We start from the raw sequence: 25,282 nt of genomic DNA on the forward strand, positions 1-25,282 counted from the left end.
AGAGGTAGGTTTGCCTGATGCAGTTCGCAGCTTGACTTTTCCCTTTGGCTTAGTGATTTGGGGGTCCCTTATTTCATTTTCTTTTAACAGTCCTAACATGTTCTGTGTGCACTTGAGAAGAGTGTACATTCTGTTGTTGATGGGGAGAGTGTTCTACATATGTCTGTTAGGTCTAGTTGACCTAACATGTTGTTCAAGTCCTCTATTTCTTTATGATCTTTTTTTCTGGTTATTATGTTCACTATTGAAAGTAGACTATGGAAGTCCCTATTTTGGTAAAACTGTCTATCTCCTCTTTCAATTATGTCAGTGTTTGCTGCTTATTTTAGGGCCTGTCACTCAAGAGAGGTTGCAGCCCACATCATGTACACAGTCTTCTAGGCTGCCAAGAATACATGTGATTTCATTTTTAGGCCTGACTTCTGAGATATTGTTCCAAAGTCAAAAGAGCTTATTATTTTAACAGTGTTTGGTTAGAAGTTGTGTTTAAATCTCTAGTGCCAGTGAAGCTTCTGCCCTCTGTTGTTGGATCTGTGTGCAGCATGAGGAATATTTCCAAAAACTCTTTCTATCCTTTTGTCATATATCTTGAGTGTGTGGAGCTTAGCACTTGCATACAGCTTCCCAACCTCAAAGGAACAATAATGAAGGATAAAGTAAGAGATTTCTAGATAAACAAAAACTGGGAAAGTGTGTTATTACCATTGCCCTGCCAAAGATACTTTGGAAATCTTTCCAAATAAAGGAAAGGACACTAGACAGTAATTCAAAGCTGTATGTAGAAATATAGAACACTGGTAAAATTAATTACATAAATAGATACAGAGGATGACATTATTTTTAATTTTTGGTTTATAACTTCTCTTTTTCTTTACTACCTGATTTAAAAGACAAATGTATAAAATAATTACAAATCTATGTTGTTAAGCACATAATGCTTAAAATGTAATTTGCAACAATAACCAAAACACAAGGATGGGAGGTAGTTAGAGCTATGTAGGAACAGAGTTTTTAAATACTGTAGGGGCTAAGTTGGTTCTAATTCAAAATAGATTATTGTATATTTTAGATTGTGAATTATAATCCTCAGGGTAATTACTAAGAAAATAACAAACTGTGCCATATAAAGAAACGTACACAAACAGAAAAAAGAAGGCAAAGTAATACCCTAGAAATTCAAACACAACAGAACACAGCAATAAAAGAAATACTAAAACAAATACTAAATAGTAAATAATAATAAATACTAAAAAAAATTATTGTAGATTTATATAGAAAGGCAGGAGTCCTTTTTTAACAGTAACTATTTTAAATGAAAATGGATTCAACTCTTCAATTTAAAGGAAGAGATTAGCAGAAGGATAAAATAACAAACAAACAAAATGACCAAATTATTTATTGTTTAAAAGAAACCCATTTTAGATCTAAAGACACAAACAGGTAAAAAGTGAAAAGATGTAAAGATATTCCATGAACATAGGAATCAAAAGAGAGCTCTGGTGACTATCAGACAAAAGAGACTTTAAGTAAAAATTGTTACTAGTGACAAGTGCAGTTTACATGGATGAAATAGTTTTCTCATCTAGAAGATATAATAATTATAAACAAATACTACCTAACAACAGAACCTAAAAGTACATAAAATGAAATCTAAAGGGGAAAATATACAGTTCTACAATAATAGTGGACAATTTCAATACCTGACTTTCAATAACGAATAGAACAATGAGACAAATTACCAATAAGAAAATAGAGGACTTGACAACACTATACCCTAACTGAATCTAATAACACATACAGAACACTGCACTCAACAATAGCAGAGTGTCAATTCTTCTAAAGTACACTTGGGACATTCTCCAGCATAGACCATATGTTTGGTTGCAAAACAAGTCTCAATAAATTTAAAAATATAGAAATTATACAAAATATTTTCTCTGACCACAACAGAATAAAACTAAAAATCAAGAAGAGAAGGAAAACAACAACTCACAATATGTGGAAAGTAAACATCACTCTTACCTAATATGCCAAAGAAGAAATCCCAGGGGAAACTGGAAAATACTTAGAGATAAATATAAATGAAAATGCAATTACCAAAACTTATGAGATGCAGCGAAAGCAGTGCTCAGACAGAAATTCATGGCTGTAAATGCCTAGATTAAAAAGGGTAAAGATCTCTGATAAATCACCTAAATTTACACCTTCAGGATCTGAAAAAAGAAGAACAAAATAAATTCAAGACTAGCAAGAGAAAGGCACTAGAGGTTAGTATAAAGGTTAGAGCAGAGATAAATGAGATAGAGAACAGAGAAACAATAGAGAGTATCAAAGGTTGGTTATTTGAAAATATATTTGAAAAATATCGATTAACCAAGGGAAAAGAAAAAGAAATCTTGAATTACTTACACCAGTGATAAGGACAAGACAGAACTTTTTTGCACTTAAGGCCTGATTGGTTATGTTTAAATGTAACCTCTACATGAGAGGACCAAAAGAACACCTTATTTAGCAATTTAAAAAAGCAGAATAAAAACACATACAATGATCTGGAAACAGTAAAGAATGCCCACTTTAATAATAATAATAATAATTTTTTATTAATTTTACATTTGCAAAATATATTTATGTCACTTTTCTTCCTCTTTGGTTCATTTTATACAACTCAGATGGCTCTGCTTTTGTTCATCAAGTGTCACACTAAAGTAAATAAATATGTTAAATTATGTAGGTTTTCTGTAATAAACCCAAACCAGTAGAGCTAGATTTAGTTGCTCCAGCAGTCTTATTTGCAACTCATTCCAATGGTTGAAACAATTATTTATTTTTATAATTTTTAAAAACTTTAGCCAGATAAGCTATTGTGTGTGTGTGTGTGTGTGTGTGTGTGTGTGTGTGTGTGTATACATAGAAGTTTGCTAGAGCAGTGTGAGAGACTGAGTGCCACCTCCCAGAGAGAGGTGAGACAAACAAGCTTACATAATGGTCCAGCCAACCCTTAAAAGACTTAAGCGGTCAAAGACTCAGTTACCCCCAAAATAAACCAGAGGCTGAGCAATGGGGGAATTAGGGGATCTATCACCACAATGAAACGTTTAGAAAGCAAAGACTAAACGCATTCCCGTTACACTGGAGGACACAGAGCAACAGGAGCCACTTTTCAGGCAGAGATCAGGGAATGCAATCCATCTTGCATCTGCAGCTGAGGGTCCCTGGCACCTCCTCAGAGGACACTGGTAGCATGTCAGTGGTCCTCCACTTCACCGAGTGACAATGTCTTAAGGGTCCCAGAGTGTGAACCTGGGCATCCCTCTTACTGGTCCCAAGGGTTCCTCCCAAAATGGATACTATTCGTTCCGGAGGCTTGGCCAAATCTATTACTAGCCTTCCACATTCAACTCAGCCCCAGAAAGGGAGTCTCTTTTTGTCCCGTGGGGTCTCTGAGTTTGAGGTAATGCCAATGTACTGGAGGTTGTAGAAAATAACCTATGTAGTGGGGCAGTCACTTTAAAACTTAAGCAATCTACATGCAATATTAGCTAGTGTTTTAATCTCAGTAACACTTTTTACCAAAATAGTTTCTCCACACAACTTATAATGTATAGGGCAAATTTTAAAATACTGCTGGAAATGGCTGGGCACGGTGGCTCACACCTGTAATGCTAGTACTTTGGAAAGCCGAGGCAGGTGGATGACTTGAGGTCAGGAGTTCCAAACCACCATGGTGAAACCCCGTCTCTACTAAAAATGCAAAAAATATTAGCTGGGTGTGGTGGTGGATGCCTGTAATCTCAGCCACTTGGGAGGCTGAGGCAGGAGAATTGCTTGAACGGGGAAGATGGAGGTTGCAGTAAGCTGAGATCACCTACTACACTCCAGTCTGGGAGACAGAGCGAAACTCTCTCAAAAAATAAAAATAAAAATAGATAAATAAATTGCTGGAATATAATATGTTTTAAATTTCAGTGTTGAAATTCCTATGGGAAATAAAAGGCGACACACTGCTTTTCCACTTTCTATTTCATGTCTGTGGCTTCAAGTGCAAAAAAAGTTCTCTCTTGCTGCTTGTCACTGGTATAATGATTATTTTGTTTTCCTGGCTTTGCTCTTAGGAACATGAACCTTTTTGTGGCTTTATGGTAATGGAATATTTCTAGTTGTTTAATCTCAAGAAAATATTTTTACACTGTGTAAGTGATGATTGTTTTCAGTTTAAATGATTGGTATTAGTGTATATAAAGTAAAATTATCTCAAAATTTATTATTTTTCCTGTTATTTTTAAACACTGAAAAATAAATGGAAATCTATAAACCTTTAGTCATACTCAGCCAGTTAAGAGTTTTTCTTTCAGATTTTATCATCAAGAGTTGCTTATAAATATTTATGACATCAAACTCTTCCAAGATTAGTCATCTTAAAAAAAAATGGGACATGAGTCACAAACTGGTTTGGTTTTTCGATAATTCTTGATGTGAATTCCACCTTCACTTGACCATGTATTCACATGAACATACTCTCTCTCTCTTATTCCTTGTTACCAAACTAATCTGAGAGAACGTGGACTCGTCACATCATCATTATCATGCTTAAAATACTTAAAATACTTTAAATAATTCCTTTGCTCAACAGACTTTGTTTTGGTACAGTGGAGTCATAACTGGTAAGATGGGTAGGTTTTAAAGACTGTGCCTAAAGACAAAATTGAGCATGCTCAAAATGATCCTTGAACATCTCCTAAATTACCAATAAAGTTCCCTTTACTGCAGTAAAAAAATAAAGATCAACCTGGTGGTCTTCCTGCCTGCTCTGTGTCGTAAAATTTGGTGCCTTATTACATTATCAAAGGGAAGGCAAGACTGGGTTGTCTAGTCCACAGGAAGACCTGCACCACTGCTGCCTTCACAGGGGTTAACTCAGGAGACAAAGGAGCTTTGGTTAAGCTGGCAGAAGCTATCACGACAGATATGATGAGCTCTGCCGTCAGTAGGGAGGCAATGTCCTGGGTCCCAAGTCTGTGGCTCACATTGCCAAGCTCAAAAAGGCAAAGGCTAAAGAACTTGCCAGTAAACTGGGTTAAATGTACACTGTTGAGTTTTCTGTACATAAAAACAATTAAAATAATACAAATTTTCCTTCAAAAAAAAAAAAAGGAATCTAGAAAGAGAACCACAAAATAACCTCAAAAAGTACAGGAAAGTAAATAACAAACTGAAAACAGAAATGAATGAATAAAAAAATAAAATATACAAGAGAACATTTTTAAAAGCTGGAATTACAGGCATGCACCCCCACGCCCAGCTAAATTTTGTATTTTTAGTAGAGATGGGATTTTCACTATGTTCACCATGCTGATCTTGAACTCCTAGCCTCAAGTGATCTGCCCACCTTTAGCTTCCCAAAGTACTGGGATTATAGGCGTGAGCTACCGCTCCTGGCCGCAGTTAAGTACTTCTAATTCTGCTGAAGCATCAGACAAATCAGCTTTTACTGTTGTGGCTGACGTAATGGTCCTTGTTATAGGGTAAAGTAAGGCTGTCCTGACATGCTGAAACAAGAGTTAATAACATCGAAAACTAAGCCATTACAACAATTAGACTACACTAACTACACCTGAATTAAGACTATTTGAGAAAACATGAGCTGGATTATTCCACCAGAAAACGAAAATGATCCTTCACTAGCTGAGGTTCTGGATGGCATGAAAGAAACAAAACAAAATGTATAGCAGAAACAGTGTCTCTGTCAGCTCAGACTGCTTTTTAAAAATATATCATAGACTGGGTGACTTAAAAAACAGAATTATTTTCTCTTGCAATTCTAGAGATGATTTGGTTCTTGGTGAAAGCTCTCTTCCCGGCTTGCAAGTGACCTCTTTCTTTTTTTTTTTTTTTTTTTTTTGAGACGGAGTCTCATGCTGTTGCCCAGGCTGGAGTGCAGTGGCGCGATCTCGGCCAAGTGACCTCTTTCTTGGCGCATCTTGGCATGGTAGAAAGAGGAAGGTCTGGTGTCTCTTACTTTCCTTAAAAGGGCGCTGATCCCATCACCAGAGTTCAACCTGCGTGACCTAGTCACTGCCCGAGGGCCCTACTTCCAGACACTTTCACTTTGGGAGTCGGGGTTTTAACACATGAGCTTTAAAAAGACACAAACATTCAGCCCATAACAAAAGAGGAAGCTAAAAACATCAACTGTTGCCTAGTTACCCATTTCAGAAAAGACTTTTAACAGCTATGAGTAAGTCTCCTCTTATTTCCTTTCTCATTATACATGAAGATTGACATTTGTCAAACTTACGGTTCATTCTTTAATTAGAGAACATGCAGGCCAGTTAACTCCCAGAGATGAGGGCAGTGACTGAGGAAGCTTTGTGTGTCCCTTTCTGAGAAGATGAATGTGTCCTCATTTGCATGAGCAATGATGCCTTTTAGGAAGTCAGTTACGTGTAAACAGTATGTTGCATGAAAGTTTAAACACAGCCGGGTGTGGTGGCTCACGCCTGTAATCCCAGCACTTTGAGAGGCCAAGGTGGGCTGATTGCCTGAGGTCAGAAGTTTGACACCAACCTGGCCAACATGGCAAAACCCCATTTCTACTAAAAATACAAAAATTAGGGTGTTATGCCCAGACCGTTTATTCCCCGAAGAAGACCACCAGAGTCTAGAGTCAAAGCTAAGCAGCAAGGATCTTTATTACAGGTTCGAACCTGGAACTCTCCCTCGCTCGTGAAACGAGACGGGCAGGAGAGCTCCCCCACTCAGCTCCGAATAATGTTATATAGTCTAAGAAAAGTGGGCATAGAGTTATTATACAAATCAGATATATGATTGGCTAGTGTTTGAACAAGGCGATTTGGCTAACTATGATTGGTTCCTGCCATTTCTGATATTTTGGTTCAAACTTTGAGGCGGGAGAGCAGGTTTATGGCAGCAAGAGTTTATCTTACTTAAACACGTCTTGTGACCTTGCCTCAGAACTTACAAAATCTCTGGTATGTGCAAAACAAAATCTCTGGTACGTGCAGAAAACCAGGTACTCACAGAACTTATGAAATCTCTGGTATGTGCAAAGATTAGAGAGCAGAACAAGGGTGTAGCGGGTGGGGGGCGGGTACACATCTATCTTTGTGTCCTTTCAAGGGCCGGGAGCGGTGGCTCATGCCTGTAATCCCAGCACTTTGGGAGGCTGAGGCAGGCAGATCACCTGAGGTCGGGAGCTGGAGAACAGCCTGATCAACATGGAGAAACCCCATCTCTACTAAAAGTACAAAATTAGCTGGGCATGGTGGTGCACCTGTAATCCCAGCTACTCAGGAGGCTGAGGCAAGAGAATCACTTGAACCCAGGAGGCGGAAGTTGCGGTGAGCCGAGATTGTGCCACTGCACTCCAGCCTGGCCAATAAGAGTGAAAACTCCATCTCAAAAATATATATATATTAGCTGGGCGTGGTGGCACACGCCGGTAATCCCAGCTACTCAGGAGACTAGATCAGAGAATCACTTGAACCTGGCAGCTGGAGGTTGCAGTTAGCTGAGATTGCACCACTGCACTCCAGCCTGGGTGACATAGCAAGACTCATCTCAATAACAGCAACAACAACAACAACAAAAATGTAAACACAAATAAAAGGGTATGTTTATGATTATTTGCCAAAAAAGAGAATGCACCAAATAGTATCTGTCATATCTCAGCTTCAGTTTCCTATCGAAACCCTGCTTGTCCTCACGGCTGTATTCCCCAAAATCCTTTGCCAGTTCACTTTTTTTTTTGTGGGGATGGGTGGGGGGGTTCTGCCAATGGGAAACAATCACAGGAAATATGATAATGGCAAGAGGAAAAAAAATTTTTTCTAATATTTGACAGTGGCAGATACAGTGGTAAAAGGAGAGGCAGTGAAATGGAAGGAATGACGAGAGTGAGCAGAGAGCGTAGACTCAGGATACATAGTGTGGTTCTGACTGCAATGGCATCTTGTGAAGCAGTTGCAAGCTCTGAATAATATTCTTACTTTTGTTCTATTTCTGGGGACCGTAGTAGCTTCCTGCAGTTGTCACTGATTATGTAATTTTTATTTTCCTCCAGAGCCTCCAAAACTCTATATAACCAATAATTTATAAAATTCTGGAAGATCTATCAAGAAAGTTTTAAAGTGTAACCTAAAGCTTACAAAACTCACTGCCTCACCCCCGACTCCTCCCTCTCACAGTTTTTAGGCACAGATGACTTCGACTATGTATATACTAAAAATCAAAGGAAAAGATATTTGAACCTTAAACAAATCCTTCAAGGCATTAGAAAAGCAGGAGGTGGTCCATAAATACCTTTTATAAGTCAGCATAACCTTTATATTAAACCTGACAAGACATTTAGGGAAAGGAAAAAGTACAGGTTAACATTATTCACAGAGTAGGCCGGGCACAGTGGCTCACGCCTGTAATCCCAGCACTTTGTGGGGCTGAGGTGGGAGGATCATCTGAGGTCAGGAGTTCAAGAGCAGCCTGGCCAACATGGCGAAACCCTGTCTCTACTAAATACACAAAAATTAGCTGGGCTTAATGGTGGACACCTGTAATCCCAACTACTTGGGAAGCTGAGACAGGAGAATTGCTTGAACCCGGGAGGTGGAGATCGCAGTGAGCTGAGATTGCGCCACTGAACTCCAGCCTGGGAGGCAGAGAGAGACTCCTTTTCAAAAACAAACAAACAAACAAACAAACAAACAACATTATTCACAGAGAAACTATAATCTTAAGAAAATCTTAGCACCCAGGATTTAGTGTTATTTAAATAATATAATGTATCATTAATAAGTTGGATTTTCTCAGTAATTCAAAACTGGCTTAACATTTAAAAATAAATAAATGTGACTTCCAGCTTCTACTTTGGGATGTTGAGAAATAAAAGAAGTGTCACTCTCAGTCTTACCATACAAAAAGGGCCAGATCAATTTTAAATTTATGACTTTTTGGAACTCATCGGAGGGCTGGTATCATGGAGAAATTAAAACTGTTCCAAAATCTAAGGAGAGGCAGCGTCTGTTTTCAGACACAAACAAGTTGTCACATTAGGCAGGCAGAACTAAACACGTTTAAACTTTTTTAAACTTAACACTTTTCAACATTTCTAAGCTAAAATAGCTGAACAATTGCTGATGACTGAGTGAGGGCTGGAAAATAGTTTGAAACACCTGGGACATGTAGAAAGTGAAGGAATCTGTATTTCCTTTTGGTGTCTGTCCTTATGAACAGTGCGGGCTCTAACAGCAAAATGTGCAAAGAGCTCTAAGAAGTATTTATTGTGATACAGATGAGGAGGAGGAGCCCAGCAGCCACGAAAAAGGAGCAAGAGATCGTTCTCTTTTACATCCACTATAAAACAAGTCGGGCCAGACTTAGTGCATTAATGAACACTAATTACGGCTGGGGGGGAAATGGTGGCAAAAAGAAAAAAAAAAAAATCCTATTCTTGAAAAAGAGCCAGGATTAAACACTGAGCACAAGAACCATATTCAGAGAGATGCAAGAGAATGGAGAAGGCCACATCCCCAAGACTCAGGAACAAAATGCATGCTCCAGACCGACAATGAAAACAAGAGACCCCACCACTCCAACCACCAAACTAAGTTAGCTTTAAATAACAAGTGACATCCATCTCTAAAATAGACATATTAGAAAAAAAATTCAAAATAACATGTGACAATAGAATACTTCTGAGAGACAGGCAGGAAAGTGTTAACCTAAAGAAATAAACTGAGGCAAAAATTAATAGACAATTAATTTGGGCCACGGTTGAAGGCAGCTACCCAGGACACACTTCCTGTTTGCCTTGAGGAATGCTCTGCTCAGCCTTTGTTATAGCAGGGTCTTAAGGCAAAAGGGAACAAGGAGTGGACTGACACAAAGCTGCTTGATAGGAATTCCCATTGGTTTACAGAAATAATACTGATTAGTAGCTGGCTATATACTGTTGATCTCTAGAGTATCAGTTATGGCGTTCAGCAGATGTAATTTTATGGCTACTTCACATCTGTATGTCTAGATCCCACACAAGAAGTGGCTTCAAGAGGTAATTATTTAGTTCAAGGAGGTAGCAGAACATAACTGCTGTCACACACTGTCACATTTCAGTGCCTCTGTGGGCCTGATAATTAAAGGAGCTCATGTTCCTCAGATAAATTTCTTTTCTTTCTTAAAAGGAATAGAGGATAGAAAGAGACCCTCTCTGATACACAGCACAAAAAGAAAAACTAAAACTCAGAATCAGACATGGATTTGCTTAACTAATGCCCCACCCAAAGTATAAGCAAGCTCTAGAGGAATTTGAAGCCCGTGGTGCGCTGAAAATAACCATGTGACGACAACCAAGTGACTCCTAAAAAGATTAGCAGGATGGGTACAGTGGCTCACACCTGTAATCCTGAGGTCAGGAGTTTGAAACCAGCCTGGCCAACATGCTGAGACCGCATATCTACTAAAAATACAAAAAAAAAAAAAAAAATTTAGCTGGGAGCGGTGGCATTCACCTATAATCCCAGCTACTCGGGAGGCTAAGGCAGGAGAATGGCATGAGGATTAAGAGATTAAAGTAAAAGACAGGCATAAGAAATGATAAAAGTATTATTTGGGAACTGATGAATGTCCATATTTGGTGTACATTTAATAAAATGACATACATAAGCACATACAAATCATTTTACATAATCTGCTGTGAAATACATTGACTCCTTTTCCACCTTACCTCTGAAGTGTTTCCTCTTCCTTCCTCCCTATCACTTTCATCATCTTCTGTCTCTGCTGCTGCATTATTTTTAGGGCTACCTCCTCCAAGCAGCAAGTTAATTGTTTTGTTCCAAACATTTGCGCTAGTTGACGTTCCTCCTCCTCCTCCTCCACCTCCTCCTCTTCTTTTTGTTCTTCTTTTCTTCGTCCTCCCTCCTCCTCTCCCCTCTTCCTTCTCCTCCCGCTCCTCCCCCCCTTCTCCTTCTCCTTCTCCTTCTTCTTTCTTCTTCTGGGTCCAGATGTTCCATGAGAAGTTTGAATTCTAGATGCTCTTTTACTATACTCCCATGCTGGATAGTTTGTAAAGAAAGAGGTTTATCTCAGGGTTCTGCAGGCCGTAAAAGAAGCATGGCTCTGGCATCTGTGTATGGTGAGGGCTTCAAACTGCTTCCACTCAGGGCAGAAGGTGAAGGGGAGGTGATGGGGAGCTAGTGTGCTGGGCTTTTTAAACAATCAACTCCCATGGGAACTAATAAAGGGAGGCCTCACTCATTACCGTGAGGACAGCACCAAACCATTCATGAAGGATCTGCTCTTATGAACCAAACACCTCCCATTAGGATCAAAATTCAACATGAAATTTGGAGGAGACAGATATCTAAACGATGTCATTTGTGTAAAAATACAAAATAAAATTAAAAACCTGGCAAATCAAACCAGGAAAAGCCATGAAGGGAGGGTTCTCATGCATGAATCCCTGATAACACAAATGGCCAGGCACAGTGGTTCATGACTGTAATCCCAGCACTTTGGGAGAATGAGGTGGGCAGATCACTTGAGGTCAGGAGTTCGAGACCAGCCTGGCCAACAAGGTGAAACCCCCATCTCTACTGAAAATACCAAAAAAATTAGTCAGGCATGATGGCACACACCTGTAGTCCCAGCTAATGGGGAGGCTGAGGCATAAGGATTGCTTAAGCCTAAGAGGCAGAGGTTGCAATGAGCCAAGATTATACCACTGCACTCCACCTGGGTGACAGAGTGAGACTTCATCTCAAAAAAAAAAAAAAAAAAAAAAAACTATCACAAAACACTCTACATAAACCACAACCTTGCATGAAGTCATCTTATACAAGGCTTGGCAGTTCCCTGTTAGAATACACCCCCTAGATCAACAGGGAAATATTATAGCTACATTTGAGCCTTTTTCTTTTAAAATACTCACAGAATTTAAACAAGTTATTAATCAGTATGGACCAGGTTCTCCTTTTGTAAGGAAACTGTTAAAGAATACTGCTGTTTCCAGTCAGATGATTCCTGTTGACTGGGATGCTCTTACTTGAGCTTGTCTAACTCCTGCTCAGTTTTTACAATTTAAAAATTAGTGGACAGATGAAACTTCCATTCAGGCTGCTTGCAATGCCCAGGCCCAACTTCAAATTAATATAACTGCAGAGAAACTTTTGGGGGTCGGTGGCTGAAGTGGTTTAGATGTACAAGTGGTCATGCAGGATGATGCCATAGAACAGCTTACAGGAGTGTGCATTAGAGCTTGGGAAAAAATCACTTCAGGTGCAGAACAATACCCTTGCTTTAGTGTTGTAAAACAGGTGCCAAAAGAACCATACGTGGATTTTATAGCTTGATTACAGGAGTCTCTTAAAAAGTTGATTACAGATTCGGCTCCATAGGATATAGTGTTGTGGTTATTAGCTTTCGACAATACTAATCCTGATTGCCAGGTTGCTCTGCAAGCTATTAGAGGAAAAGCACATTTAATTGATTATATCAAGGCCTGTGACGGTATCGGATATAATCTGCATAACGCTACTTTTTTGGCATAGGCAATGGCAGGACTGAGAGTGGATAAAGGAAATACTCTGTTTCCTGGAGCTTGTTTTAACTGTGGGAAGCATGGTCATACTAAAAAAGAATGTAGAAAAAATCAGCAAGTCAGGCTGCCATATAGGGAAAAAAGAAAACTGTTGAGTCTGAAATACGTCCAAAATGTAAAAAAGGAAAACATTAGGCTAATCAGTGTCACTACAAGTTTGATAAAGATGGGAATGCGATTTCTGGAAATGCCATGAGGTGCCTGTCCCAGGCCCCATTCCCAACTGGGGCATTTCCAGCTCAGGCCATTCCCTCACCCCTGTACAATGTCTGTCCCCCGCCACAGCCGATAGTGCCCCAGTAGATTTATGCTGCACAAAAGCTGTGAGCCTTCTGCCTGGGGAACCCCTGCAAAAGGTCCCAACAGGAGTCTGTGGACCGTTGCCAGCGGGGATGATAGGATTACTTCTAGGCAGGTGTAGTTTAAATTTAAAAGGGGTACAAATACGTACAGGAGTCATTGATTCAGATTACAATGGGGAAAGTGAAATTGTTATACCTACTTCTGTTCCCTAGAAAGCAGAGCCAGGAGAGTGTATAGCACAGCTCCTGATTGTGCCATATGTGGAAATGAGGAAAAGTGAAATTAAATGAACAGGAGGATTTGGAAGCACAAGTAAACAAGGCAAAGCAGCTTATTGGGTGAATCAAATTACTGATAAATGTCCTACCTGTGAAATAACTATTCAAGGAAAGACATGTAAAGGTTTGGTAGATACAGGAGGACATTTCAATCATTTCTCTACAACACTGGCCATCCGTGTGGCCAATTCAACCTGCTCAATTTAACATAGTTGGGGTTGGTAAAGCCCCTGAAGTATATCAAAATAGTTATATTTTGCATTGTGAATGGCCTGATGGACAACCTAGGACTATTCAATCAATTATAACTTCTGTACCTATAAATTTTTGCAGGAGAGATTTGTTACTACAATGGGGAGAACAAGTTCTAATTCCAGAACAATTATATAACCCTCAAAGTCAACATATGATGCATGAAATGGGGTATGTCCCTGGTATGGGAACTAGGAAAAAAATTGCGAGGTTTAAAGGAACTTCTTCAAGGGGAAAGACAAAGTTCCCGCCAAGGTTTAGGATATCATTTTTGACTGTGCCATTTTTAAGCCTCCAGAACCTATACCTTTAAAATGGTTAATGGATAAGCCAATTTGGATAGAACAAAGGCTGCTGAGTAAAGAGAAACTGGAGGCTTTAGAGGACTTAACATTGGCCTTTAATAGTCTTAGATTTAAAAGACTGTTTCTTTACTATCCCCTTAGCTGAGCAAGACTGTGAATGGTTTGCATTTACAATTCCTTTGGTAAGCAACCTGCAGCCTGCTAAGCATTTTCATTGTTTTACAGATAGGTCTAGTAATGGTATAGCTTCTTATTCTGGCTCAAAAAGTAAAGTTTTCCAGACACCCTATACTTCAGTTCAAAAAGTGAAACGTGTAGCTTTAATTGAGGTATTGACTGCTTTTAACATGACTATTAATGTTATTTCTGATCCTTCATATGTGGTTCATTCCACACAGTTAATTGAAAATGCTCAGTTACGATTTCGTATAGAAAAACAACTGATGATAAAAACAAAAAAGGGGGAGAAACAGGGATTATGGGACAGCTCATACACAATTGAATCTAGCATTATTAACTTTAAATTTTTTGAGCTTGCCCAAAGGCCAGATGTTATCAGCAGCTGAACAGCATCTACAGAAACCAGCTGCAAAGACAGAAGCAAAGCAATTGATTTGGTGGAGAGATCAGATAACAAAAATTTGGGAAATAGGTAAAATAATAACTTGAAGTAGAGGTTATGCTTGTGTTTCTCCAGGCCAAAATCAACAGCCAATTTGGATACCATCAAGACACCTGAAACCTTATCATGAGCCAGATGCTGAGGAAGAGATTTTGGGAGGATCCCGAGGACCCCCTGGTTGCAAGCATATCAAGGCTGACAGTGAGGAGGACCCTAACTGTCATATGCAACACCCATCAAACACAGCCATCCACCTGGTGACAGATCAAGAAACTGTCACAGATGGCAGAAGAAAACCTGAGGAAAGCAGGACAACCAGTCACAATGAGTAATTTAATGGTAGCTATGATAGCAGATATCCACCACTGCCATGAGTATTCCTTCAATAAGGGCTGACACAGAGAACAATTATACTTATTGGGCATATTTATCAATCTTGGCTGGCAATAATGCCTGGATGTAATCACTCTATGACACAGTTACACATGCTTGCTGGTCTCAGTATTTACCATAATAAATCTGCTCCTATAATTGAGGCATTCTGCCCTCAAAAACCTATTTGTAAACAAAATAGAACCTGGCCAGAAATAATGAACGTACCTGTTTAGGAAGATTGCATTGCAGAATAGGCAGAGGTGCTGAGCAACAATTCCTATGGAATCATCATTGATTGGTCTCCTAAGGGGATGTTTAGCTTAAATTGCACCTCTCAGTCTGCGTGTCATGGCCACACTATGTTCAACTGGTCTGAACAAAATGGCCAGATGGTAGAAATGCAAGAAATACAGCAAGAATTCTATTATCTGGAACCATGGTGGTATAGTGGCACCTCAACCTCAAATGATATGGCCAGCTCTAGGAGCTTAACATAAGGATTGGTGGAAGCTATTAATAGCTCTTAATAAGATCAACATTTGGGAAAGAATAAAAAAGCATGTAGAAGGACACTCTACAAACTTGTCTTTGGATATTACAAAATTAAAGAACAAATATTTAAAACATCCCAGGCACACCTGACCCTAATGCCAGGAACTGGAGTGCTTAAAGGAGCTGCAGACAGATTAGCAGCTAGTAATCCATTAAAATGGATAAAACCACTTGGAAGCTCTGTGATTTCAATATTGATTGTGCCTTTAATCTGTGTGGTTTCTCTTTGTATAGTCTGCAGATGCAGATCCTGACTCCTGCAAGAAATAGCTCACTGTGACAAAGCTGCCTTTGCTTTTATCACTTTGCAAATCAAAGAAGGGGGACATGTTGGGAGCAGGCCCTCAAAAATCTGGCCGTAAACTGGCCCCAAAACTGGCAATAAACAAAATCTCTGCAGCACTGTGACATGTTCGTGATGGCCATAAGGTCCACATGGGAAGGTTGTGGGTTTACTGGAATAAGGGCAAGGAACACCTGGCCCAACCAGGGCGGAAAACCACTTAAAGGTGTTCTTAAACCACAAACAATAGCATGAGTGATCTGTACCTTAAGGACTTGCTCCTGCTGCAGATAACCAGCCAAACCCATCCCTTTATTTCAGTCATCCCTTTGTTTCCCATAAGGAATACTTTTAGTTTGTCTATAATCTATAGAAACAATGCTTATCACTGGCTTGCTGTCAATAAATACATGGGTAAATCTCTGTTCAAGGCACTCAGCTCTGAAGGCTGTGAGACCCCTGATTTCCCACTCCACACCTCTGTATTTCTGTATGTGTGTCTTTAATTCCTCTAGCACCACTGGGTTAGGGTCTCCCTGATTGAGCTGGTTTCGGCATATTACAGCTCTTAACAGTGGCGCATCTGGAGTTGTTTGTTCCTCCCAGTGGGTTTGAAGCCACAGTCCTTCTCAGTGAGTGTTACAGCTCTTAAACATGGCATGTCTGGAGTTGTTTGTTCCTCCTGGTTGGTTTGTGGTCTCGCTGACTTCAGGAGTGAAGCCACAGACCTTCACAGTGAATATTACAGCTCATAATGGTATTGTGAACCCAAAGAGTGAGGAGCAGCAAGATTTATTGTGAAGAGTGAAAGAACAAAGCTTCCACAGCATGGGAGGGGACCCGAGAGGGTTGCCACTGCTGGTTTGGGTGGCCAGCTTTTATTCCCTTATTTGGCCCCACCCATGTCCTGCTGATTGGTCCATTTTACAGAGTGCTGATTGGTGCTTTTACAAACCTTTAGCTAGACACAGAGGGCTTATTGGTGTGTTTTTACAGACTGCCTATTGGTGCATTTACAAACATTTAGCTAGACACAGAGCACTGATTGGCGTTTTTGCAATCCTTTAGCTAGACAGAAAAGTTCTCCAAGTCCCCACCCAACCCAGAAGCCCAGCCAGTTTCACCTCTCAATCCCCCCTCTAAACAGGACACCCCAACTGCTGTTGGGAATTGGACGATGACCACTCTAGCTACTTCCTGCTGGATGGGGGCAAAGAAGGGGCCCTGCAGTTGTAGTGTCCTCCAGAGGGGAACTCTTTAGGCCAGTGAAAGGGCCAGTGGGTCACTCCAGGAGTCCTTGGTAGAAGTTGTTAGTTGAGCTCATTTGGGCTTCCATTTGTCAGACCATCTGTAGCTTGATGACATCGATCCTAGAGAAAACAAATTTGACAAAGAAGTTAAAAATACAGGGCCCAAAGGTAAGTAATAGCAAGATGGCTGCCACAGGACCTAGAAAGGGGAGAAGCCATGTTGCCAACTCCAGAGGTTGGTATAAGAGTTTGAAAGGCGTTGTCTGATTTCAGAAGCCTTTTCCTGTAAATGCCAGGTGGCATCTCTTACTATCCCTGACTGGTTAGTGTAAAAACAACACTCTTCACCTAAGAAGGTGCAGAGTCCTCCTTTCTCAGCAGTAAGGAGGTCTAGGCCTAGGTGGTTCTGGAGAGTCACTGCTGCCAAAGAGTCTATTTGGGATTGTAGAGTAAGAATAGATTTCGTTATTTCTTGCAAACTGTCTGAGAAATCCTTTGAGAGTGTGTGGTAGTAGGATAATGAAGTAGATAAACTGGCTATTCTGGTTCCTGTAGCAGTAGCCATTCCTAACCCTATAAATAGGGGTATTAGTTGTATGGCTCTGTGCTGATGGACTTGAGCTTTGAGGGGGTACTGATAGGGTCTGATTTCCTGGGGCAATGTTAATGTTGAGACTTAGAAAGACTAAGGTGCAGGTGCCTGTCCAGTTAGTGGAGAGGCAGGTATAGGTTGATGTTCCATATAAGAAGAATATACCTTGGCTGGGTAGACAGAACTTGTTGTGTATGTTAAAAAGATGTGTAAGTTTGTTGTTTTCATTTTCCCATACTCCTAGAGTACTTGCCAAGGTAGCTCCAGTGAGCAGCTGGAAAGGGGTGTTGGGAGCAAACTGAGTGGCTCCCTGTGTTCTATTTTCCCATTGGATAAAAAAATGTTTTGTATCTACTAGGAACCATTCAAGAGAGTGATTGAAAGGGGATGAGAAGGCACTCACTAGTGGTGGGGGGCGCTGCTGCAGGGGGTCCAGGAGTGAATGGTCATGCAGGGAGTATGTTTGCCATTACAAAACCCGGACTCTTTGTTAAGCAGGGAGGAGACGATGATTTTTGGGGGCCCTGAGAAGCAGACAAGCCATCTGAATGGAGCTGTTTGGGTGACTCGGGAGTTACTATGATCAGTTGGGGCTTGAAGTTGTAGGGTGTAATTACACTGATGGGTAGTAGGTGCCCCAGGGGCAGGCCTGATAACAGGTTGCATTGGATGCATAAAGGGGCTTGGAAAGTTAAGATGGTATTCATAGTTACAGGGCCGTGTATGGGCTTTTAATTTCTTGTGTAATAGGTGACGTTGGAAATGTAAGAATGTAAAAGTTGGATTACACATCCTGTTAGGGTATTCTCAGTCCTATCAGAGATGGGGAAGTTGGCTAATGATTGTATATTTAGAAGTCAGAAATGATCTTTTCCTTCATAATGAGGGTGGTAGGTTAAGTTGGTAAAGACCCATTTTTTTGCAGGAATGGGAGTGGCAAGGTAAGCAGGGGTTGATAGAGAGATACAAAGCCAACAATCGTTTGCCAGGGAAGGATTGGACTGGTTTAACAGAGAGTGGGTTAAGTTGAGAGTCTTGTAGAGGCAATTAGGAGCTAGTGGAAGGGGAGGGGTGGCTGTATGAGGTATCCAAGGAAGCAGGAGGGATAGGTAGGCAAAAAGTAAATAGGAAGGTAAAGAGGGTGCTCTGGAAGACGAGATCATTTTATCCAGGCTGAGTTAAAGGTAAGAGTAAATTGCTGTCAGAAGGAAGGAAGATAGAAATAAGGTTGATGTGATTAAGATTTTCCTCCCAGCAGGAACTACAGTATATAGCCCTATCGCAAAGAGTATGGTTAGTATGCTGCTTAATAATATGATGAAATAGTAAAAGGATTCCATTAAAGGGGTAAGGAAGCGTGTTAAAGAGAAAGATTATGTAGGTTTTCACTTATCTTTTTTAAGGAGGATGGGGTTTTTCTTCAGGATCACTGGTAGGAGCCTCTTTAGTCTGGGATGTTTCCTTCCAAAATAGGAGATGCAAGTCCTCCAATGGTTCACAGGTGTATCGAGGCTGGTCTGACTGATCTTGGGACTCCTGAGCTGATGGTCCTGCAGGTTTCTCAGGGGGTGTCCAAAATTTAACTCGGATGTGGTGAATCCAAAATTCCACTCCTGCCACCTTAACTGCAGTGGGGGTAGAGAGGATTACCAAGTATGGTCCTTCCCACAAAGAATCCATAGATGGGGAGGTAGAGGGGAGAGATTTGACCAACACTAGATCTCCTGGTTGAAACAACTCTGTTCTCTTTCCTCTGTGACATCCTTTGGGTAGGTTTTTAAGGTTTTGTTGACACTTTGCCAAAGAAGTTACATCTTTGACCAAGTTGGCCATTTTCTGATCAAGTAGGAGGTCATTTGTGAGAAAAGGTCCATACAGCATTTCATATGGACTGAGCCCCATTTTGTGAGGAGAATTTCAGATTCTCAACAAGGCCATGGGCAAAACAGTAGGCCATGGGAGATGAGTGTCTTGTGTTAGTTTCCTTAAGTGCCTCTCGAGTGTTTCATTTGCCTTCTCAGCCTTCCCTGAGGATTGTGGCCTCCAACTGCAGTGAAGATGATACTGTATTCCTTGCGCCCTGGAAATTTCCTGAGTTATTGTGGCTTTAAAATCCAGACCACTGTTGCTCTGTAAGCTTTGGGGAAGCCAAAATTTAGGAATTGTTTCATGAATTAGGACTTTAATCACTTCCTGAGCCTTCACTGTCTTGCAGGGGAAAGCGCCTATCCAATTTGTAAAGGTATCAACACAGACCAACATGTATTGAAATCCCTTTGACTTAGGCATATGGATGAAGTCTAACTGCCAGTCCTCTCCAGGATAGTGACCTATTCTTTGCTCCCCAAAAGGGGCCTTATGATGGACCAAGGGATTATCCTTTTGGGACACCTCACAGGCTTTGACTACCTGTCAGATGGTCCGGAGGAGATTTGGCTCTGTAAATAGGGATTTGGCTATTTGATGAGTGTTTTCAATACCCATATGAAAAGTTTGGTGGAGGGTTTTAAGTATTTTCCACTGGCTGTCTTCGGGCATAAGCACCTTTCCTTCTTCTGTCATTAACCACCCGAGGGGAGAAAACTATGCCCCCATGAAAATCCCCATTTTGTTTCAGTCGGGGAATACGGGGGCTTAATCTCTTGGAGGGGGTTGTTCCATACCAAAGGTCCTTCCGTAGGTATTTCTAATGGGAGGTTCTGCCTGGTGGCAAATTTGGCCTCAGCATCTGCCTGACAGTTTCCTTCTGCCTTTTCTCCTTCACCTTTCTGATAGCTTTGGCAGTGTAAGACTGCCACCTCCTTGGGTTTTTGCACTGCGTGCAATAACTCCATAATTTCCTTGTGGTATTTAATAGGGGTTCCCCCAGAGGTTAGGAACTCCCTTTCTTTCCATATTGCAGCATGGGCATGTAGGATTAGATAAGCATACTTTCTATCTGTATATACATTTATTCTTTTTCCCTTTCCCAGTTCTAAGGCTCGGGTAAGTGCCACTACTTCTGCTAACTCGGCACTGGTCCCTGGGGAAAGAGGCTTACTTTCAAGTACAGTTACATCACTAACTATGGCATAACCTGCCCTTCATATCCCATCCTTCACAAATGAACTTCCATCGCTATATAGGTTAAGATCAGGTTAGCTAAGGGGACTTCTAAAAGATCATCTTGGGCTGCATAAATCTGAACTATAATTTGTTGGCAGTCATGCTCGATTTGTTCCCCATCCTCCGGGAGGAAAGTGGCAGGGTTGAGGGCCTCACAAGTACATATTTGAAGCACTGGTCCCTCAAAGAGTAGTGCCTGGTATCTAAGTAGGTGGTTGTCTGATAGTCGTACACTTCCTTTGGCACCTAGGAAGCCTCTGACGCTAAGACGGTCGCCGCCACAACTACCCATAAACAGTGAGGCCAGCCTTTTGCTACTGCATCAATTTCCTTACTTAGGTATGCCACTGGTCATGGGGTTCCCCCATGAGTCTGAGTGAGGACTCCATGAGCTATCCCTGCTCTCTCTGTGACATATAAAGAGAAGTTTTGTCCTGCTGGAAGGCTTAAAGCTGGAGCTTGTACTAGGGCCTGCTTTAAAGTTTTGAAGGCTGCTTCTGCCCCTGGTTCCTATGCAACTAGATGAGTATTTGCCCTCTGGGTCTCCTTGATTAGAGTATAGAGGGGCCTGGCTATCTCACTGTATCCGGGGATCCATAGTCGGCAAAAACCCAGTGATTCCAAGGAACCCCCACAGCTGTTTTAATATATTGGGATGAGGATAAGCCAGCATAGGCTGTATTCATTCCTTGCTGAGGGCCCTGGTCCCTCTGGCCAAGATTAGGCCTAGATATTTGACTTACTGTAGGCAAAGCTGGGCCTTCTACCTAGATGCCTTGTACCCTTGATTAGCTAGAAAGTTCAAGAGATCTAGAGTAGCCTGCTGGTACGAGCCTTCCAAACTGGTAGCCAAAAGTAAATCATCCACATACTGAAAGACCAGAGTGCCTGGACTTGAGAAGTGGCCTAGATCTTGGGCCAGTGCCTGACCAAGCAGATGAGGGCTATTCCTAAACCCGTGGGGCAAGACCATCCACGTAAGTTGGGACGTGTGGCCTGTGGGATCCTCAAAGGCAAAGAGAAACAGGGAGTCAGAGTGCAGGGGAATACAAAAGAAGGCATCCTTGAGGTCCAGAACAGTGAACCATTTTGCTTCCTCTGGTATTTGAGAGAGCAGGGATAAGGGTTGGGTACAACTGGATATAGAGGAATTACTGCCTCATTGATGAGTCTAAGATCTTGCACTAGTCTCCACTGACTGTTCAGTTTTTGTACTCTAGAATTGGGGTGTTGCAGGGACTGCTGCATTTCCTTACGAAGGCTTGAGCTTTTAAATGTTTAACAATATCCTGTAATCCTTTAAGGGCTTCAGGCCTTAAGGGATATTGCATTTGATAAGGAAAAGTGGTGGGGTCTTTTAGCTTGATTTGGACTGGGCGGGCATTTTTTGCCTTTCCAAATTGCCCTTCCAATGCCCAGACCTCAGGGTTGATTCCCTTCTGAAGTAGAGACAACAAATGAGTAACTTTTTCCCCATATTCATGTAGAGAACAGCTCCAGCCTTGGCTAATATATCCCTCCCTAATAAGGGTGTGGGACTTTCAGGCATGACAAGAAAGGCATATGAAAAGAGCAAAGTTTCCCAATTACAACTGAGGAGGTGGGAGAAATACTTGGTTACAGGCTGTCCCAGGATTCCTCGGATAGTAACGGACCTTGAGGACAGTTGTCCAGGACAGGAGATTAACACTGAGAAGGCCGTGCCAGTATCCAGGAGGAAGTCAATTTCCTGGCCCTCAATGGTTAAATGTACCCGGGGCTCAATGAGGGTGAAGATATGAGCTGGCACTTGCCCTGGGCACCCTCAGTCCTGTTGTTGGATCATCTTGTTGGGGGATTCTGGCCCAGAGAACCTTTGTCCTCTGGGGCAGTGTGCCTTCAAGTGATTGCCTTGGCATACTGGACATGGGCGAGGGGGTAGCTTGTTTCTCTTTGAACAATCATTTTTAAGGTGTCTTTGTAAACCATACTCAGAACAAGCCCTCCTGGGTGATTGGCCTGCTCCATTTTCTGTCCCTTCTGAACCACCAAGGTTTGTTTGTCTGAGGGCTGTCACTAAGGTTGCAGCCTTTTTCTGATCTTGCTTTTCCTTTTGGGCCTGTTGCTGTTGGTCCCTATTATAGAACACCAAGGTTGTCTGGTTTAATAATGCCTCCAGATTTTGTTCAGGGCCCTGGGCTTGCTTTTGGAGCCTTCTTCTGATATCTGCAGGTGATTGGGCAATAAACTTATCTTTTAGAAGCAACTGACCCTCGAGTGAGTTGGGTGACGGGGAGTATATTTTCTTAAGGCCTCCTGTAGCTGCTCAAGGAAGGTAGAAGGATTTTCTTCCTTTCCCTGAGTTATGGTGGACATGATTGAATAATTCACGGGCTTTTTCCTAATTCTCCTTAGTCCTTCTAGACCACAGGTCAACAGACGTTTGCGACTCCAGTCCCCATGGTCTGAGTTGAGGTCCCAATGGCGATGCATACTGGGGATGGCTTGCTGACTGGTAGGGAATTTGTCCTTTTCTTTGGCTGTCATTCTATCATTTACTTGACTAAGATACCAGGTATCTCCAAACTCTCGGACTGCATCTAAAGCCACATTCTTTTCATTAAAGGCCAGAGTTTGACCTAAGAATAGCATGACATCTCTCCAAATGAGATCAAAGGTTTGCCCTAGACCCTGTAAGACATCTATATACCTATCAGGATCATCTGAAAACTTCCCCAGGTCTGCCTTGATCTGCTTTAAATCAGAGAGGGAGAAGGGGACATATACCCAGGTTGGGTGAAATTTCCCTCCCCCTACAGCTTGAAGGGGACGTAACTGATAACCCAGGGGTTTTTGTGGTCCTTTGGAGATTTATTTGCTTACTTCCTTCTGGGTAGGGAAGATTAGAGGAGGCTTATCATTAATAGGAAGGGGAGCTATAGGGAGGCTAGGATATGGGGGTAAGCTGAGAGGTCCTCCTGCGGGATGTAAATTGCAAGTTTTTCATAGTTGTGTTCAAATTATAATTTCTCCAAGTCCCCACCCAACCCAGAAGCCCAGCCAGCTTCACCTCTCATCATTAAATATCATTAAATAGGAGGCATTATGTAGAATCCTTGGAAAAGTCTTACCAGACCAATCATAGAATCTGAAACCACCTTAGTGAACTTAAAAGTAAGTCTTGAAAAAAATAGAAGTTAGCCATTAGGAGCTTAACTTCACGCAGGAAAAACAGTCCAACACCTTTCAAAGGAATACGTTAATATTCAGCAGCCAACAACATAAATTTGCAACATCCAGCATTCAATGTAATGCTACATCTAACAGAGAAGCAAAAAAGTATGACTCATACACAAAAAATAGAATATTTTCATAAATGACAAAAATGGTAGAATTGATAGATGAAGACTTCCAAATAACTATCATAAATATTATACATATGCTCAATATTTTAAAAATATGAACATGGACCAGGCACACCTGTAATCCCAGCACTTTGAGAGGCCAAGGCAGGTGGATCACCTGAGGTTGGGAGTTCAAGACCAGCCTGACCAACATGGAGAAGACCTATCTCTATTAAAAATACAAAATTAGCCAGGTGTGGTGATGCTTGTCTGTATTCCCAGCTACTTAGGAGGCTGAGGCAGGAGAATTGCTTGGACCTGGGAGGTGGAGGTTGCATGAGCCGAGATCATGCCATTGTACACCAGCCTGGGCAAGAAGAGCAAAACTCCATCTCAAAAAAATAAAAAATAAAATAAAAATAAAAAAAACTATACATACATATATATGAACACGATCATGAGATAAATGGAAAAAAATCCATCAAATTGAACTTCTAGTGATTAGAAAATAAAACACTTAAAATAACTAAGGAAGATTAACAACAGATTAGAAACTGTAGGAAAAAATATGTGGGAACTTGAAGACATGGCCATAAAAGTGACCCAAATGAAACACACAAAGAGGAAAAGAAACAGCAAAAGAATGACCTAATGTTGTGTCTTAGTCTGTTTTGTGCTACAACAGAATACTAATCACTGGTAATTTATGAAGGAAAAAAGTATTTTTCACAATTTTGGAGACTGGGAAGTCCAAGATGGTGGTACCTGCATCTTGCTAGGGCCGTCATGCTGTCATAACATGGTGTAAAGCATCTCATGGCAAGAGAAAGAGCAAGAGAGAGCCAAACTTACTTATATTACAAAACCACTCTCACAATAACAAACCCACTCACATGAGACAATGCTATTAATTTATTCGTGAGGGCAGATCCCTCATGACCTAATTACCTATTAAACTCAACACTGTTGCATAAGTTTTCAACATGTGAACTTTGGGGAACAAGTTCAAATCATCGCAGTCATTAACCTCTAGGATAATATCAAGTAATCAAACGTGAGTAATTGGAGTCCTTGAGGCAGAGGAGGGGAAACAGGAAACATATTTGGTGCAATACTGGTTGAAAATTTCCCCATATTTGAACTGCAAACTCCACATTCAAGAACCTCAGTGAATTCCAAGAAGAATAACCACAGAGAAAAATTTTCACCACAGCCTAGCATAATCCAATTGCTGAAAACAAGTGATAGGAAAATGTTAAAATAAGTCAAAAATGAAAATTCACCTTGCCTCCAAAATTGCAAATATAAGAATGACAGCAAATTTCTGTTTAGAAACCATGAATGCCAGAGATGGGAAAAGACAACTATATGAAATCTTAATGACTAAAAGGAAAATGACGGCCAATCTAAAATTTCATGTTGCAGCCAAAGG

The 25,282-nt window shown here is 41.1% G+C and overlaps 1 long non-coding RNA gene across 1 annotated transcript in view; it reads right to left on the bottom strand.

The window, feature by feature from the left end:
- Positions 1-16,356: 16,356 nt before the first annotated feature.
- Positions 16,357-25,282, bottom strand: part of LOC144330778 (uncharacterized) — a 35,834-nt gene continuing 26,908 nt past the window's right edge. Inside the window, exon 2 of the long non-coding RNA XR_013397256.1 lies at positions 16,357-19,047. This is a non-coding gene — a long non-coding RNA (uncharacterized LOC144330778). The remainder of the gene's footprint in view (positions 19,048-25,282) is intronic.

This window comes from Macaca mulatta, chromosome 8, assembly GCF_049350105.2.
Source record: "Macaca mulatta isolate MMU2019108-1 chromosome 8, T2T-MMU8v2.0, whole genome shotgun sequence".
In the NCBI taxonomy this organism is placed as follows: domain Eukaryota; kingdom Metazoa; phylum Chordata; class Mammalia; order Primates; family Cercopithecidae; genus Macaca; species Macaca mulatta.